The following is a 17,817-nucleotide window of genomic DNA, read 5'->3' on the forward strand; positions in this document are numbered from 1 at the left end:
TTGTCCTCGGGGAATCAACCCACCCGTCCAATCACCGCCGGCTGTCGAAGCGCCGCCGCTACCGCTCCCCAAACAAAGAAATTATACATTGTCCTCGGGGAATCAACCCACCCCTCCAATCACCCCGGCTGTCGGAGCGCCGCCGCTACCGCTGTCGTCGCTCCCTCTAGAGCCGGCGTGACCTTGGTTATTTGCAGCCAAAATGAACATGGACGGGAAGTCTTCAACCTCGGCCCCAAAGGACCAGCACGACGGGTAGAGAGGAAGGCCGATCATCGGTTGATCACACTAACGAAAGCGTAACTCTGATGAAATCCACAGGAATCTCCTGTACATGCGGCAAAAACCACCGGTGGCAACCACCAGCAGCACGCCACACCACTCCCAACATCCCCACAGCAAGGCCAAGAACCACCTTTCTGCGACGAAGATGGAATCGAGGGACCAAAACTCCACACCGCTGGCCAACGCCTCCATCGCGAGGGCCGCCATGGAGAACCAGATACCACCAGATCAACGGATTCGGAAGCTCAGAAAGACAGAAGCTTGCCGGCTCAGCCATACATGGCCAAACCGAGAAGGGGAAGGAACTCCTGCCACCTTATTCCACAGCACCATCACCACCCTCCTACCAGCACCGCCAAATATTGCATTTCTCCTTTACTCGTCAAAGGCCTCGTATCGTTATTCCCATGATTCATGTGGGCTATATTGTAACACCCACGATGCGGCTATATCTCCCACGTGTCGGAGCACAACTTAGAGGCATAACCACATAGTAGGCATGTCGCAAGAGGGGTAATCTTTACACATCCCATGTACTGAATAAGAAAGCGATAAAGACTCGGCTTACAATCGCCACTTCACACAATACATAAATATAGCATTACATCATCCAGAATACAATCAAGGTCTGACTACGGAAACAAATAAAGAAAGACTACCCCAAATGCTAGATCCCCGATCGCCCCGACTGGGCTCCACTACTGATCAACTAGAAACGAAACAACACAACGAACACGATCTTCATCGAGCTCCTCCTTGAGCTCGGTTGCATCACCTGCACGATTATCATCGGCACCTGCAACTGTTAGAAGTAATCTGCGAGTCACGGGGACTCAGCAATCTCACACCCTCGCGATCAAGACTATTTAAGCTTATGGGTAGGAAAAGGTAGTGAGGTGGAGCTGCAGCAAGCACTAGCATATATGGTGGCTAACTTACGCAAATGAGAGCGAGAAGAGAAGCAAAACATGGTCGAGAGGCTAAAATTATCAAGAAGTGATCCTAAAACTACTTACGTTCAAGCATAACATGAAACCGTGTTCACTTCTCGGACTTCGCCGGAAAGGGACCATCACGGCTACAAACGCGGTTGATGCCTTTCAATTCAGTTAAGTGTCAAGTTCTCTACAACCGGATATTAACAAATTCCCATCTGCCCATAACCGCGGGCATGGCTTTCGAAAGTTCAAAACCCTGCATGGGTGTCCCAACTTAGCCCATCACAAGCTCTCACGGTCAACGAAGGATATTCCTTCTCCCAGGAAGACCCGATCAGACTCGGAATCCCGGTTACAAGACATTTCGACAATGGTAAAACAAGACCAGCAAAGCCGCCCGAATGTGCCGACAAATCCCGATAGGAGCTGCACATATCTCGTTCTCAGGGCACACCGGATTGTCCAAGATTTCGGTAGGCCAACCCAGAGTTGCCCCTGGTGGTCACCGGCTGCTGGCAGGTTGGACCAACACTCAGAGGAGCACTGGCCCGAGGGTTTAAAATAAAGATGACCCTTGAATCTGCAGAACACAAGGGAAAAAGGCTTAGGTGGCAAGTGGTAAAACCAAGGTTGGGCCTTGCTGGAGGAGTTTTATTCAAGGCAAACCGTCAAGGGGTTCCCATTATAACCCAACCGCGTAAGGAATGCAAAATCAAGGAACATAACACCGGTATGACGGAAACTAGGGCGGCAAGAGTGGAACAAAAGACTAGGCATAAGGCCGAGCCTTCCACCCTTTACCAAGTGTATAGATGCATTAATGTAAACAAGATATAATAATAATGATATCCCAAACGATATCCATGTTCCAACATGGAACAAACTTCATCTTCACCTGCAACTAGCAACGCTATAAGAGGGGCTGAGCAAAGTGGTAACATAGCCAAACAACGGCTTGCTAGGACAAGGTAGGTTAGAGGCTTGACATGGCAATATGGAAGGCATGATATAGCAAGTGGTAGGTATTGCGGCATAGCAAAAGAGTGAGAAACTAGCAAGCAAAGATAGAAGTGATTTCGAGGGTATGGTCATCTTGCCTGAGAACCCGCAAGGAAGAAGAACGAGTCCATGAAGAAGACACACGGACGGAGTTGAACAGATCCTCACAACTTCGGAACGGAACCGAAGCTAACGAGGGAAGCAACCCGGAAAGAAGCAAGCAACAGAGTAAACAACCATCACATAAACATGGCATGATGCACAACCAAGCATGATGCATGTCCGGTTTAAATATGCATGGCATGGCAAAGGGCACAAACAAAACTACAAGTTAAGTGGAGCTCAATATGCAACGAGTTGCATATTGACGGAACACCACATCAATTATTTAGTTCTCTCTCGTTTATGTACCCAACAATATTAAATGTTTGTTAACATGGCAAGAGGTGAAGCATAACAAAACTATACTATCTAAACAATTTAAATGGGGCCGGATATAACAAACAACAAATCCGGTAAATCCCCATATGCATTTAGCAAATTAATGCAAACAACAATTTAAACCATTCTTGATGTTGTTAACATGATGTGGATGCCATGTTCAAGTCTATGAAATTTGGAAAAGTTGACAAGAGCATGAAATGAAGCATTTGTCATCATGGCGGAAATGAAAGGGGTGCCACGACAATGACAACGAAAATGGTGCCACGGCAACATTCCGGTTCCGATAGCTCACGGAGATACCGGTGCAAAAGGAAGTGGGTGTGAGTGTGTCATGCAAGAAGATGGGGTGCTCCCGGATACCGGGTTCCCACATGTCGACGGCAAGGCAATGGGGAACATGCAAGGGGCACGGTGCAAACGCGAGCATTTCATACAACATATGCATTCGTGCACGGGCGGTCGTTCTCGGCGGTTATACCTTCGAAGCATGCATTCGGGATGGTTCGGGTTCAACGAGGGAAGTAGAGGAAGAAGTCGTTCCGTGACGGTAGTCAAAGTAGTGGTTCTATCGGTCTTCGACGGTAGTGGTACACGTTCGTTTTTAAAGAGGTACTTGATGCATCCGAGGATTTCGGAGGCGGTGGTAGTCGTTCACGGGTCTTTGAGGGAAGTAGTGGTTCCGTTCGTTTTCGGAGAGGTACTTGATGAATCCAAGGTTTCCGGGGGCGACGGTAGTTGTACACGGGTCTTCAGCCACGGAAGTAGTCGTACACGTTTTTGTAGAGGTTCGGGGTCAACGACACGGAACTTGACGTCCACGGGGTCTTTGCGGGGTCGACGATAGTGGTTCACGTTTTGTAGCCGTTCGAGTCATTGGTGGAGGAACTTGGCGGTCCATGTAGTCGAACTTGGTGCAACCGAATGGTATTTGGCGAATCCCCATAGTCGAACTTGGTGGCCTTGACGTCCAACACAAAACAGCACAAGGGGCCTCAGGATGCCAACAACAAGGAAGCGATGGTGGTAGGTGCGAGCTCCTGTGTAGGGGAAGGAGAGGGCAGCCTCGTGGTCGTGCTGCTTGCTGACAGGGGCGACTCCAGCCGAGGCCAGGTGCAAAGGAGGGAGGCGGCCATGGTGCGGCCATGGCCTGGTTCTCCGGATGCGAGGCGACGAGGTGGAGCAGGGGCCAACGATGAGGCAAGGCAGTGAGGTGGAGCAGGGCCATGGGCGCGTCGAGAGGGTGCAGCAGCTCCTGGCCGCAGCGGCGCGGCGCCGGAGCAGGGTCCAGCGACGAGGCAAAGGCGACGAGGAGGAGCCTGTGAGGGACCGTGGCGGGGAGGTAGTGGAGGACAGTGCAGAGCCGAGGAAGCAGCGGAGCTCCGAGCTCGGCTCCATGGTGGTAGCTGCGAGCGGCGCCTGGAGGAAGCAGGGAAGCGACAACTGGGAGGCCGGAGAAGGGGATGATGCGTTGGGGAGCTCCTCTCCCTGGTGAAGCGAGGCGGCGACAGGAAGATGGAGGGGATCAAGGGAGAGAAGAGCGAGGGAGATGGGGCATTGGGTCTGGCCTCTGGCGGCGCGAGGGGAGAGGATGAGGGGATAGGGGTCTCCTGGTGCTAGGTTACAGGAGGAGGAGGGCCGGCCTGGTGGGCTGAGAGGAAAAGAATGGGCCGGCCTCGCTGGGCTTCCTCTTCTCCCACTTGAGTTTTTTAGCAAAAAAAGAATTAGAGAGAATAAAAGAAAGAGAGGTGTTAGGGAAAGAATTTGGGCAGGAGGTCAATTTTTTCGGACTCATAAAAAATATGAGGAATTTGACAAAAATGGCCTGATGATTTTTGGAGGAAGTAAAATCCACACGCGTTGGATTTAACTCGGCAAGTTCGAATTTCGAAACCCATTCAAATGAACTCCGAATGGGTTGTAATTATAGGAGGTGACCCTACACAATATATGTGATTTATGGGCAGATTTGGAACATTTATGGGTAAAGTAAAATTGCCACTCAATTTTACTAAAAGACCCCAAAGGAAGAAGGGGAAGTTGAGAAGGATAAAAGGAAATTTGAAGAACGGTGCATATGTGTTTGTGGGTGATTCCAAGCCAATGGAATGGTTTAATATAGCTCCCTAAATATCGGGAGGGTATGTTATAAAGAGAACTCACCATGTGAATTCCCTCGATTTAAATGGATCAAAGATCCATACGGTTTATTTGGTTGATTTTTTTAAAACGGGTTGCATGATGACATGATGCAATGCACATGATGCAAAGATGAACGCAACGAACCAAAAAAATCACATGACGAAACCCGGAAATCATGGAAGGCACCTGAAGCTCCGGTCTTGGGGTGTCACAACACTCCACCACTACAAGAGGATCTCGTCCCGAGAACTAGAATGGCACCGAAGGGAAAACGGAAGAGGAAGAGAACAGGTAAAACTAAGTTGCTTCTTTGACCAATGAGTGAAACCAAAGAACCTTGAGATGTTAAACAATTTCGAGAAAAGATTACAACAGAGATGAACGAAGTTGATAGTCTCCGTCAGAAAAGAGGAACAAGGACGAACAGATTCAAACAACACTCCAGTTGAAAAGAGATGCAAGACTTGATAAGATGAAAAGAACTTGAGCAGAGGGCGCAACACTCCGGGTAAATGGATAAGCATGAAAAGAACATGATCCTCACAACTCGAGATGATCATGAGAGAATGGAGCAACATCACTATGCCTCCGGAAGAAATGAAAGAATGGAATGGAATGAATGGAGGGAAACAAGATCTTGAGAGAGCACGCTTACATCAAATGCTGGAATGGAGTTGTTGGATTATCAACAACGAAAAGAGTAAGCTTGTAGTGGGCTGATGGAAAACATCTCGAAATCTTGAGGTGAAATTCTGCCACTAATGGAAAAAAACAATAGATTGGATTGGTATGAACAAGGAGACGAGAAACTTATCTCATCGGTAGGATAAATGAAGAAATTGGGTCATTTATAAGCACCATAAATAGCAACAATCCTTAGGGAAGGCTTTAGGAGAAATATAACCCAATATAACTCCAATGAAGAGATTGATGGATTGAGAAGAGCTCATGCTCAAAGAAATTGATGGGTTTAAATATCTCATTCCTGATAAATTATCACCCATGAAACATGAAGGAAACTGTCAAGGATGACATAACGCCATCTCAAAGATAAGGTAGAATGAATTGCATTATGGAATGCCAGATGAAGAATGCTTGAACTCCTTAAAACAAAACATGTGTTGAGCACCATGTTTATTTGAGAGTATAGCTTGGCGGATCATAACTTCGAGAGAAATCTTGAAGAACGAATGAAAAATGAAAGGGATCCTTGATGAGCCACCATGTTGAGCCTCCATGTAGAACTCCGGTAATAGAAGGATGATGGAAAAAAAAGTTGAAAGAACAAGTTGAAGCCTTGCAATGATTTAGATGGAGCTTCGCGATGAGATAATTGACAGAGCTTGGAACTCCGAAAATGAACAATCTCCGGAAGAAAATAATTGAATCACCTCGAGGAAATAAGAATATGATTTATTGTATGCTGATCCTTCATCAAATTAAATTGATGACAAGCAATGGATTTGGCATACTACTTATTCCCGTTGAAAAAGATTATGAGAGATATAGTGCAAACTTAATGGACCACCGGTAGGATTGTAAAGAACGTATGAATTGATATGATAACCAAGGAAGGGAACTCTTGAATGAACCACCGCAAGAATTGAAAAAGAACGTAGCAAAAGCATAATTCACCGGGAAGAATTGGAAGACGAATGGAGATACTTTAGGGGATTTTGATACAAGTAAACGAAGAGATCATGAACTGATTAGAGGATATTTGGTCGAGCACCGGTAAGATCTGGAGAACGATAGCTGAAAGCTGAGAATGAATAAACCCGAAATGATGGCCTTCGGAGAATCAAACTGAAAAGACTCCTGAATTCCTCCGGATGGGTGAAAATAATTCTCATAATCAAAACAATTATGAGAGGATGACATCAAGCTTGAACCACGAGTCTTGAGAGAACGGGTAAGATTTGGAGGAAAAACTCTTCTTCGGCCTTCAAATATTGAGAATGACGATAAGAAACACCACCATGAGTTGTTGAGACACTCCGGGATGAAAATTAGAAAGGTTGAACCAACGATGAAAGAATTTGAAAGATCTTGGTGAAAGACATTTGACTGATGATAATTCATTCTTACGTCAACTTTGAGAAGAATTTGAGAAGCTCCGGGAAAATAAGAAGAGTCAGGTAAGATCCTGGGAAAAGACCTGTGGGTTAGGGCCCACTCAAGAGAAACACCGTTGAAATGATTGCTTGAAAAGGAAGATTGCACCGGTTGAGTTAAATAACTTGTATGAGATAACATCCTGGAAAGAGCTTGAACGGATTAGTAGTGAAAACACGAATCTTCTGAGATATCTTCAGCACTCAAGAACAAATGAATAGTGAGAGGTGAATGATATAAAGGTGCACCGGCATGGCAAAACATTTGAAACGAGGACATGATATGATCGACAAAGTTTGAATTTAATCCACTGGAGAAGAAAGAGAACGAAGAATGATGAACTTGTAGAGCATCTTCACGAGAACCACCGGGTAAGAACATTGATTGAAAAGGATAAAGATACTTCACATCAATAAAATGATACTTGATTAAGACCTCCGAGTGCTTGAAGAAAAAGGGTTGGGTGGGCGGGAAAACAAAAGGAACTTGGGAACAGATGAAACGAACAACATTGGGAAAAACCGAGAGGTGATCTTGTGAATGTTGGAAAAATGATAGGATCATCTTGAAGAGAAACACGCCGGTTGAAAAGGATTGACATGACAATCTCGATTATCACGAAAGATTGGTATTCACATAGAAATGTGAGAACACCACTTAGGAAAGGTATGGAATCAACACTTGACATTGAAGCAACTTGAATACCACAACTCAAAACAAAAACAGAGGATTGGCTTGCAGAAAAAGCCGGAACAAACATATGATAGAGATTTCATCCGAAGTTTTCGTGGTGGGGCCCACACGGGCTCGATCGTACAACACCATCATATACAAGGCAGTGCACATGACATACGAAGCGTCCCCGAGTCAGCATAGCCAAGGACTCTTTAAAACACAACGAGACCACTGTAAGACCAACCGTGGATAGGCGGACCACTAGATGTCGAATCTCAATCTCATATCATGCATCTGTCGGAAAGATATCCTAGGAGCTACTTGAATTCCCACTTATAAACTCCCGAAACTTTCTGGTTATGCAATCAGGTGTTGAGGATACAGGGGAAACATAATATCTCATCCAAAACTAGCAAATCCTACATCCAGCTGTATCCGGCATATCATATTGAGATTGACGAAGTCACCATAAGCGTTTCGTAGTCGACGGAAACATCTTCTCTCGCCAATCGCGCATCGTCGGAAATCCTGAAATAAATTCAGAAAAAATGCGAGCACCAATATTAAGTTTAGGATTTGAACTTTGATGAGTTGGGATATCACTATCCTCCTAACCATCCAATTATAGATTGGTTCGTCCCTTTAATTTAGTTTAACCGGCCATGTTGGAGAGACTAAAATTGTTTGGACCGTTTGTACAGAAAGGTTTGATGAGGCGCGTTGGATTGGGGTGGGACGTAACTGGTAGACCTCTCCAATTTTCGTACTAGCGGTATCTTTTTGTTTTTTGGCGGGGATCGCAGCAGTAGCTGACAACAAGCCGTCCCGTCTGAAACACGCTCTCCTCACATAAGCTGCACCCCATCATTTTTTGTCAGATATATGTGGAAACGGGGATATCGCATATATGTGTAGGGCACCCGGCAAATGATTGCTAGCGACGGAGGCTCTCGCATGCAAGGGCCGAGTGAGTCCATCCGGCCGGCCGGCCGTTGCGTGGGAGGCGACAAGGACGCGGCACGGCAGCCGGATGCACGCCCCACGGGCCACGGCCATGAAAGCGAAGCGAGCTTGGACCCCCTCCCGCTCCAGCACGGCGTGCTCCGGATGGAAACACCCCAAAACGAAATCTAACCTAACCTTAGCTAGAGCCAAGCCACCACATGGACAGCCAGGGCCATGGCGATGCACTGCACTTGCACTTGCATCCCGGGCACGCACAGATCCAGTACGTGTACGTACGTAGCAGCAGGCTGATCGAGCCAGAGTGAATAATAAGCTACTTCCTCTGTTTCGAATTACTTTGTCATAAATATGGATGTATCTAGATATATTTTAGTTTTATGTACATCCATTTCTACGACGAGTAATTTGAAACGGAGGGAGTACTACGTAGCACGTACTCATTACTAGCAGCGGCAGAGAGCTAGTACAGGTCCAACCCCCCGGCACATCACGTGGCGGCATACTTTATGCGCTTAATCAGGGCCTAACCACTGCTAATACTTTTCTCTCTGCCCATCTAATTAATCGCTCGATCGGCCACGATCTGAGAAAGAGATGCCGCTGCTGAGCACAGTTGGGTCGTCTTGATGGCCGCACATGGCCACTGGTTTTTTTTTTTTGAATGTTGGTAGAATCTACCAAATGGACAGGGGGTGGGCTACAGATAGTAGCACCAAAACAAGAGCGGGCGGGCACAAGCGAAAGGAAAGAGAAACACGAAAAAAAAGAACACCACACTGCCTACAGATTTAGCCAGGATCGAAAGGAATCCCTGCTCCCGCGAGATTCCAGAGTGTGATCTCCTCTCTTAATCTAGTAACGAAAGAGTCTAAGCATAAAGCTTTCTGTTGGAAGGTCCTCCTGTTCCTTTCCTTCCACAACTCCCATGGGACAAGATGTAGCAAGGACAGTGTTCCTTTCTTCTTCTCCTTAGCGGCTTGGTTGTGACAGTGTGCCATCCATCCGATGATGCTTGTCTGATTGTTCCAGGATTGTGGCTGGAGCGCCGGCATGTTGGTTAGGTGTGTGATCTTGCCCCAAACTTGTTTGGACCATGGGCAGTCCCAGAACAAATGTGCCATTGTTTCCAGGTTTCGCTCGCATAGTGTACAGAAATAGTTGTTCTCCCATCCATGGCGCAGCAAGACATCGGCAGTTAGGATCCTCCCAAGCGCCGCAGTCCAGATGAAGAACCGACATTTCTCAGGCGCCCACGCCCTCCAAATTAGATTGTAATTCTCCGTGGGAACCGAGCCCTCGAACTGCAGAAGGTAGGCCGATCTCGCCGTGTACTCATGTGACTCCGTGAAACGCCAGGCGATCGAGTCGTCTTGTCCATCGTGCAGTTGTACTGTATCAAGCAACGCCGCCAGCCGCAACAGTTCCGGTAGCATTTGGTCGGTCAGTCCCCTAGAAAGGTCCGAGAGCCAAGTTTCTTCCTGCAGCGCCTCATGGACCGTTCTGTTTTTTCTTGCTGAGATCTTGAAAAGAGCAGGTGCAATGATTTTGAGGCATTGTCCAAGCAGCCAACGATCATGCCAAAAATTGGCCCGTTGACCATCTCCCACTGTAACCTCAGTTGCCATGGCGAATAACATGCGGTCTTTCTCGTCGCATGGAAGTTTGAAACTCACCCAAGGCCGCGCCGGGTAGTGCCACGCAGACCATAGCCATCGCAGTCTTAGAGCGGTCCCGAAGCGCGGAAGGTGCAGCACTCCTAAGCCACCAAAATTTTTTGGGCGACATGTAAGGCTCCAAGCCACCCTACATTTGCCACCCGTGCATTCAGTCTCACCACTCCAAAGCCAGGCGCGACATATCTGTAGCATATGCTTCCAGACCCAGGCCGGTAGTTTGTGGACTGTCATCATATAGATGGCCAGCACGGTCAATCCCGATTTCAGAAGCACCAACCGGTCGCTCTTTGCCATTAGTCTGCCCTTCCACATCGTTGTTTTGCTGCCAAATTTCAGAAGCAGGGGATCAAGATCAACTTTGGTTAGATTCCGTAGCGATAACGGCATTCCGAGGTATGTGATGGGGAAGCTTTTAATCGGGATTCCAAGATGCGCCAGGACTCGTTCCAGCTGAATCGCTCCGCATCGTATAGGCAGGGCTGCGCTTTTGTTCTTGTTTGTGTGAAGACCCGTTGCCGTCGCAAAGCATTGCAGTAGCAAGTTGATCATTGAAGCGTCTCTCTCCGTGGGGTTCATGAATAGAGCGACATCATCGGCGTAGAACGAACAGCGCATCAAGCGCCTTCGCCCCGGCAGTTTCGAGAGCATGTCGCGCTCCATTGCGATGGACAAGAGTCTTTGCAGTGGGTCCATAGCCAAGATGAAGAGAAATGGTGATAACGGATCGCCTTGCCGCAAGCCGTTTCGATGAGTCACGCTCTCTGACTGATGTCCGTTGATGAGCACTCTCGAGGTCGAAGTCCTCAGAATCATCGCGATCCACTCGCACCATCGTGCGCCAAAGCCCCTGGACTACATCATCTCTATCAAGTACGCCCAGGAGAGCGAGTCAAACGCCTTGGCAATGTCGAGTTTTAGCAGGATTGACGGCTTCTTGGTCTTATGCAGAAAACGGATCGTGCTCTGTACATACAGGAAGTTCTCCTGTATACTGCGTTTTTTAATGAAGGCACTCTGGCATTGGTCCACTAATCCTCCCAGTTTAGGAGCGAGGCGCCGTGCAAGGATCTTAGAAAAGATTTTTATCAAACTGTGCAACAATGAAATCGGGCGGAAATCCTGAAGTGTGTCCACCCCCTGTTTCTTGGGAATCAGTACGATGATGGCCTTGTTAATTTTGTTGAGTCCCCTACTATCCATGTGGTGCAGCTGGTTCATAGCCTGCAGCAAGTCCTCCTTAATCGTCTCCCAACAGTGTTTAAAGAACCCTCCTGAGAAGCCGTCGGGCCCGGGAGCCTTGTCCTCTGGCATGTCGTCAATCGCCCGTTTTATTTCCTCCAGGGAGAAATCTCTCTCAAGGTCGGAAAGATCCATGTGTTCAAGCTCTAGCGCGTCCCAGTTCAGTGCTCTTGTTCTCGGTTGACCCTCGCCCAGGATGCTCTGAAAGTGTTGATGCGCAGCCGAGGCCATCTCCTCCGCGTCCGTAACCGTGCCTGACGGTCCATGTAGCACATGAATTGTGTTGCGCTTGTGACGTGCATTAGCCTTGCGCTGAAAAAACTTCGTGTTGGCATCACCCACTTTTAGCCAAAGCACCCGGCTTCGCTGCCTAAGCTTGATCTTTAATAACACAGCAAGTCCCAAAAATCTGGACTTTAGCTTGGCTCTTAGTTCACTCTCATCGTGAGATAGCTGTCTGAAATCTTGTTGTGTGTCCAATTGGAGTATGAGCTCACTCGTTATGCCAAGCTGCCTCTGAACATCACCCACGATTGTTTTGCTCCAAGCTCGTAAGGCCTTGCTTAGCCTATGGAGCTTCATATTTAGCCTAGTGATTGGGCACACGTTCCCTATAGAAGCAGCCCAAGATTGGTTTACCACCTCGTGGAAACCCTCAATGTGTTGCCAGTATGCTTCATATCTGAACCTTCTGTTGGTTTTTGTGATCATGTCATTTACAAGGATAAGGGGACAATGGTCGGAGATGGCAGAGGATTGCGGCAGCAGCTTCGCCCCAGGGAATAGGAGCTCCCATTCCACATTGCAAAATGCCCTATCGAGCCGGACCAGCGTGGGTGGAGTCTGCTCATTGCTCCATGTGAAACGGCGTCCAATTAAAGGAATTTCATGCAAACTTGATCTATTCAATGTGCGCCTGAATCGACTCATCCATGTACGAGATAATCTGCTATTGTTCTTGTCCTGGGGGTCGGTTATCAAGTTGAAATCACCAATCAGGACCCAGGGTCCGCTCATGCCGTTGTGGATGGTCGCCAGCTCGGCCAAGAACGCCAGCTTCCTCTGATCATCATGGGGGCTGTAAACCGTCGTCAAGCTCCAAGGTTGGCCCCCTCCTGTGGGCGCAAAGCTGATCGTGATACTGAAATCGGTGGTGGCGCGGAAACAATCCGAGCGCCAGCACAGTAGGATACCTCCACGGGTGCCGGCAGCATTGAGGGACACGCTTTGGTCGAAGTGGGGCCCAACGATCTCTGTTCGGTCTGAATCTGAGAAGCTAGAAAGCTTTGATTCCTGAATGCATATGATCGAACAAGATACGCGATCAAGCAGTGCTCGAACAACCGCTCGTCTTGCTCGATCATTAAGCCCACGCACATTCCAATTCATAATTGAAAGGTTCTCACTCATTGGTGCACAAATAATCCCACATGAAAGCAAGCATGAAAACAAATTGAGCCTTAGAAGATAGGCAACCGGCAGTCTTAGCAGATAGGCATGCTACTAGACAGCGCACAAAACTAGGGTGACATGGATTTGATGGATAGCTAATCATGGAAAACAGGAGGTACTGCAGCAATCAAGGCAGGCGCAAGCTCTACGGAGCCCTGGCCGAGAGCTCCTCGAGGATCACTTGTAGCTCGTTGTCCGGCAGACGCAGCTGGGCAGGCGAGGACAGACCAGCAATCTCCGCCAGCTTGGCCACGTTTTCCGGCGGCATTGGGCTGCGGAAGAAGTTCAGGTACTCTAGCAGGGTGTCATTGTTGAAGTCCTGCACACGCTTAATGAAGCCAAGCTTGACGCTGATCCCGCCTGCGAGCGTCTCGAGGAGGATAGGTTGGAGCGTAGACGCAGCAGCCTAGCACTTTGTCGGGGTGCTTTCACCACACCGCGCAGGCGCTGCCGAAGAGGCCGCGATGCAGGGGCTGGTGGTGGCGGGGTGCCCAGGATCGAGGATGACAGCAGCGTCACAACTTTACTGATGAAACCCCGCTGCTCGTCCATGTGGAGCTCTGAGACCCTGGAGGCGATCGCCGCCACAAGCCCGGGTCCAGACAGGTTTGCCTTCGCCAAAGCCCGTCTCGCGCGTCTATCGGGAGAGGATTGAGCCTGGGTGTGCGCAGAGCCCATCTGAGTTTGCGTCGCCGTTGCAGCACCAGGGCCGAACACCACCTCTAGGCCCGAAGCCCAGCTCGGCTCCTGTCGCACGCTAGTGAACCGATATGGCAGCCAGCTAGGCAGCCAGCAAGGGTTTGGGTTTGCTGAAAGCGAGGCCCACGCTCCACCGTCCAGCCACCGCAAGCTGCAAGCATCCCCGTGACCCAGAGCACTGGCCGTCAAGGAGGGTGGGAGAGGAGGCAGCTCGTAAGCGCTCTGGGTGCTCTAGCAGGCCAAGGGGGTCCCTCCCATCTCCATGGCGATGTCCGGCTCCCAAGTGCTCTGGGAGGGCCATGGCAGCGTGGTGTCGAACATCAGTTGTGTCTGCCTTTTCGGCAGACCCCAGCTCTGGGGCATCTCCCAGTAGTCTTGTGGTTCTGGCACTGGGGGGGCAAGCCAGCTGAGTGCATGCGGCAGAGGCGGCAACTCAAAGCTGCTGCAGCCTTGGTCGAAGAAAGAGGCCGTCCTAGCCGTGACGATCGCTTCAGCGCTGCTGGCCCCGACCCCGCCTGCATTGGGGGAGAACTGTCGTGGTGGCGAGTATAGAGGCAGCATGCCACTGAGACCGTGATCCCTCCCTTCCCGCTCTTCTTCAAGGAGACTTGTGTGTGCCCTGGCGTTCGCAGCTAGCTCCGCAGATGGCAGATCAGAGGGCTGCAGCCCACCGGCAGTCCCGACAGCCACAGCCAGCGCGCTCTGGGCATCGCTTCTTTCATGATCAGAGTCTTCCTGCATCTCTTGTCCCCTTGACCCAGCAGCGGGTGCTGCCTGGACCACCTGGAGCGCCGGAGTGACGAAAACCCGCCCCGAGTCTCGTGCATCCATGGCCGCCGGTGCCGAGACGGCCGGCCTCACGTCCAGCACCGGACTTGAGCTCTGCCCGCGGTCCGTGGGGGCCGCAGATGTCGCCTCGTCCCGCCTCCGGTACCGTCGAGGCTCCGGCTCCCATGCAGACGTGTCCCTGCAGTGTGCACGGTCGCGGACTCCCTGCCAGAACCGAGACTGCGCTCCGCTCCGCTTCCCGCGCCTCCTTCCCTTGCCGTTGTCGCGGTCGTCTCTATCGTCGTCCGGGCGGCGACGCACAGGGGGAGCACGCGTTGGTGCCTCCGGACGAGCTCTGCGCTCACCATCCTTCGTGCCCATGTGCCAGTCTTTGTGGCGGTAGACACGCGGCCATTCCTGATCCCCATCACGCATCGGGCTTGCCGCAGGCGAGATGGGAGTGTAGTCCTTGACCACGTCCAGGTGGATTAGGACAGGAAAATGCGGCCCTTCTTTGCCCTGCTCCGCCGGCACACCCTCCGGCAGTGAATCCCTTGAGTGCACCACGTCATCGCGGTTGATGACATTGAATTCGGAGGCGCGCGGGATGAGGTCCGCATCCCATGTCCAGAGCCACGCGAAGAGGGCGGAGCGATTGGCCTTGGTCAGGGATTGCCGCTCGATGAGGTCGAGCTTGCAGCATTTGCCGATCACCTCTTGCACGTTGTCCCAGTCCCATGCGTTCAGCGGCAGGCCCTCAATGGCCACCCTGCAGTAGTAGCGCCAGACCCGGCTGCCGCCCGGAGGGGGGAACCAGGGCCGGAGCTGGAACTTGACGCTGGCCACCTCCACGTAGCGCCCTTCGAAGACCATGTCGCGCTATCGACGCTCCTTCAGGGTGAGGATGAAATCCTCCGGGAAGCAAGGAGCCACGTCGATGTCGCGCCAGGGACGATCTCTGCAGCAGAGAGGGCTCAGAATCTCGCATTGGATAAGCTCGCGAGATGTTACTCGCTCCACCACCTACCGCAGATACCGCGCCGGCCTCCCCTACGCTCGCCGGCCTGGGGCTGCCGCAGCTCATTGATGGTGCATCAGGGCGCGTGCTGCCCTGTATCGCTCTCCGGGAGGCGATCGTCGGTCCGCCCGAGGGCTGGGTGGACCTGGTCTCTGGGAGGATCCTTCCATGTGTGGCTCTGTCCGCCATGGCGGAGGAGGCTGCATCTCGAGTAAGTGCGCCCCCTCCCTTTCCTTTCCCGGGCAGGTGGACACCACTCAGTCCGAGCTGCCAGAGCTCCTCCGCCGCTCTTGGGCTGATGTGGCCAATCCGGCCAGGCCGCGCCTGAACTCCATTATTGTGGATCCTGCGGCGGTGGACGCCAGCCCCGCTCCGGGCGCCGCTGCTCGTCAGGCATGCGAGGGATCTCCTGCGTCTGGGCATCAGATTTGCACGCCGCCCGTACCGCCTGACCCCACCACAGCGAGCCGCGAGTGGACGCTGGTGCTCTCAAGGCGTGAGAGGAGCCTGGCGAGGCGCCAGATAGATTGCCCGCGGCAGCGGCCAAAGGATTCAGCGGGATCTCGCCATGAACGCCCGGCATCCACAACTGCAGAGGCCTTTAAGAGGAGATTTGGGAACTGCTGCTACCGATGCCTCACCCCCCGGCATAAATTCTTCGAGTGCCGTGACCCTCGAATCTGCTACACTTGCAAGCGAACGGGCCATCTCGAGCGTGAGTGCCCTGTTCGTAGAAAAGACACTGCTGGGCACGCCCCCCATCCCACTTTTGCCACGCTGCGCACCCCCCACGCCTCGTCGCGTGCCCCCGCCGTCCACCGCTATCTGCAGGCACCAAAGGAAGGCCCTGCCGCACCCCCACCGAGTGCTCCGGTGCCGCCCCAAGGTCCAATGGAGGAGGAGTACATTCCGGGGGTGGCGCATCGTAGGCCGGCGACGTCCATCAGCTCGGTGGTCAGCACGCCGACGTTGTTCCTCACTGCCACTGGGCCCTGCGACGCCATCTCGGCGGACATGGTGGTGAGGGCCATCGAGCGCGACACATGGCCACTGGTGCTTCCATGGTTTGGTCTCACTGCTGGCCTGGTGGGAAGAGAGTGGCAGGAAGATGCCAATTCTACCCCTTGTTTTTAGAATTATTTCTGGGGGACAGCGGAGATCGAGATGGCTTGATATTTTATCACCATCGTGCGCTCTTTCTTCGCTCCCTCCATGGCTGGTCAAACCTCTGATAAACAACGCCCAGTAGCTTACCGTTGTATACCCAATTAGCTTCGTAGTCACACTAATTATGTACGGAGTAGGTTTGCTTTTCTTCGGTGTTAGCTGTGGGGCACACTGTGAAATCACTCGGGGCCCCACGGACTCCCAAAATACGCAACGAATTTCATAGTCACGAAACGGCCAAACCACTCCATGACTCATGGGTTCTGGCTCTTGCGCGGCCGTTAGTTTTCTCTATTGAGCATCGGATATTTTCCTCTTCTTGGACCTCTACACCTTCAACAACTAGGGCTGAAACAGATTTAGAAGAAAAAAACACAGGGATATGGTGATATCACCCAAATGCCTACGTATTGCTTTTGTTGCAATGAATGCTCACCGCAATGAATTTTGTCTCATCAAAAACATCTTCATAGTAACGTGTTTTTCTCGTACTTGCAGATTTCAAGGGGCTCCTCTCCGGTGCATGTGTGGGTGGTATGTTTTCATGTGCAGGATTACACACCATAGGTCTAAGGGCTAGTTTAGTTGGAGTCCACACAAAAGTTTGCTTGTCCTGGAGCCTGCCTGAGAGCAGCCTGGAAGATGTTTCGTTCGTGTCCAGGACTCAAACCAAACTAGCCCTAAATGTCTCGTACGATGGCACATGGTGTATCCATTTTATACATTACAAAAATTTCCAAGACACCAGGTTGCATGGAGCTTGATCGTATCATTGTTAGTTATGAATATGCATATTATTGGACAATTAGGCAGTCTTATGATTACATTTCAAATATAAATCATGAAAAACAAAACACTATCATGTACTCTGCGTCCCAAAATAAGTGTTTGCTGTTAACTGACCCTAGTCCTCTGTATAGCTCTCCCACGACCTGCACGATCACCACGATCTACTTCATGTCGCTCCCCTGCTCTATGCGCTCTCTCTGTTGTACTGTAACACCATATATACCCAAGAGAATACAGCAGCACCCAAGGTGCACTGCTTCCCCGATCCCACCAGTTCACATGGTATCAGACGCCGGTCTCCTCCCGCGACGCTAGACCTCTTCCGCTGCTCTCTCTTCCCCATCCCTAACCGCACCTAGCCATGGTCGCACCTTCTCCCCCACCTCCTCCACCACTCAGCTTCGGCCAAGGCGTCGGCGGCGCCCCTACCACACCAGCAGCACGCCGC

At 50.9% G+C, this 17,817-nt stretch overlaps 1 pseudogene; it reads right to left on the minus strand.

The window, feature by feature from the left end:
- Positions 1-13,858: 13,858 nt before the first annotated feature.
- LOC147968077 (uncharacterized) lies at positions 13,859-16,444 on the minus strand (annotated as a pseudogene).
- Between the last annotated feature and the right edge of the window lie 1,373 nt (positions 16,445-17,817).

Source organism: Triticum urartu, chromosome 5A (assembly GCF_056163025.1).
Source record: "Triticum urartu cultivar PI428250 chromosome 5A, HENAU_Tu73, whole genome shotgun sequence".
In the NCBI taxonomy this organism is placed as follows: Eukaryota; Viridiplantae; Streptophyta; class Magnoliopsida; order Poales; family Poaceae; genus Triticum; species Triticum urartu.